The sequence below is a fragment of the Talpa occidentalis genome, unplaced genomic scaffold (assembly GCF_014898055.3).
Source record: "Talpa occidentalis isolate TD23 unplaced genomic scaffold, MPIMG_talOcc4v2.1 talOcc4.4, whole genome shotgun sequence".
NCBI lineage: Eukaryota > Metazoa > Chordata > Mammalia > Eulipotyphla > Talpidae > Talpa > Talpa occidentalis.
This window is the reverse complement of record NW_023604295.1, coordinates 108,702,145-108,704,150: the sequence shown is the minus strand read 5'-3', so window position 1 is coordinate 108,704,150 and position 2,006 is coordinate 108,702,145.

The window sequence follows — 2,006 nt, the reverse complement described above, 5'->3', positions numbered from 1 at the left end:
AAGCCAGAGGTGGGGGTGGGGGTGAGAGGATTCACTAGAGAGAGTGGGGAGCAGAACAGGCAGATGTACTGAAATATACTGCTGAAGGGAACAGTGGCAAGACAGGAGAGGTCTGCTGCACCATGTGGGTCAGCTCCCTGGCCTGCCAGATTGAACTCGTGCTGTAGTGACTGGCAGTAGCTTGATAGCGCTGTCTTAACCCCTATACCACCAGGGAGGACCTTAATGTCACAGTTTTAACATCCTAAAATGATATTTGTGGTTTTTGCTAATAGGCAGCTACAGTATTATTAAACTCAAATGAGTTGATCTCCCCACATCTGTCCACTGCATTGAAGAGAGTTTATAAAGTGAAGCATGAACAGAGGATGGAGAATAATGAAGGGAAATTCTCTAAGGATTTGTGGCCTGTGTACCAGTGCTTTAGTTTATAAAGTGCACTCCTGATCACCTTCACTGCATGCTCTATTTTTTTTTTTTTTGAGAAATAAAGTTTATTAAGGAGAAAAGGAACAGAATCACATGCTCTAATTTAATACTCAGATATAAATATTTAGATGTAAAAACTTGAGAACTACATTTTACTATTACACCAAAGCATATTATTAAAATCAGTAACAAATAGGCTAAATTGAAATAGGATTCAAGTTAGTTTCTCTGAGGCTATTAGAAAAACTCTAACTTAGAGCTCTTCTGTCACTTGACAAATTCATGTCTGCTCCTTTTTTATCTCAAGCCTGTTGATATCTTTGAACATTTTATTATGAAAACTTCTAAAAAAAGTAGAAATACAAGGTACTCCTATGTACCTACCACTTGACAGTAATAACTCTATATCCCATCCCACTATCCATCTCCCTAGTTTTGAAGCAAATTTTGATCAATGATAATTCCTATTACACTCCAGTATGTTTCTTTAGAGATATTCTCTCACCTAAAATCAATTATCATCGCCATATCTGGAAAAAATTACTAATTCCCCAATGTTTCAATTTTTCCAATTCATTACAAGAATGGTATTAACCATAAATATAAAGATTGGTAGCATCTGCACTTCCTCTGCCTAAATTCAGAGGAAGAATACTGCTTTTGTTGCCAAGGAAACAATTAAGCATCTCCATTTTTAGCCCTTTAGTTGTACACATTTGTTCACTGTTAAAGAAAAATGTACTGCACTACTACACAGAAAATGATCCTAATATTTTTCTGTTAGAAACTGGAGAGGGGGCCTCCCTGGTAGTGCAAGGGGTTACGTGTCAGCACTATGAAGCCATCCACAGCCACTGCTGCACAAGTTTGATCCCTGGCCAGGGAGCTAACCCACATGGCGGAACAGACCTCTCCTGTCTCACCCGCTGCTCCCCTCAGCAGTGTATATCAGTCAATCCATCTGTTCTTCTCCCCTCTCCCTCTGGTAAATCCTCTCACCAACTTGCACCTCTGGCCTACTCCCCAGCTCGTTTGCAAATTAAATCTTAAAAAAAAAAAGGGGGGCCTTCCTGGTGGCACAAGGGGTTAAGACGCTCCACAGCCACTGCAGCCAGGAAGCAACCCACATGGTGCAGCAGACCTCTCCTGACTCGCCTGCTGCTCCCCTCAGCAGTGTGTTTCAGTCAGTCTGCCTGTTCTGTTCCCCACTGTGTCTGGTGAATCCTCTCATCCCCCACACCTCTGGCCTGTACCTCAGTTCTTGTATGCATAAATAAATCTTTAGGGCCTCCCTGGTAGCGCAGCAGTTGAGCCCTGGCTTGCAAAGCTGCCCGCAGCCTCTGCAGCACCGGTTCGCCGGGCGAGGGTCCCACATGGCGCAGACCTCTCCTGCCGCCCGCTGCTCCTCTCAGCAGTGTACTTCATCGTCTGCCTGTTCTGCAACCTGCTCTGGCTCTGGTGAATTCTCTCACCCTCCCACGCTTCTGACTGTACCCAGTGCTTGTATAAATAAATAAATAAATAAATAAATAAATAAATAAATCTTTTTTAAAAAATAAAATAATTTAAAAAAAAAA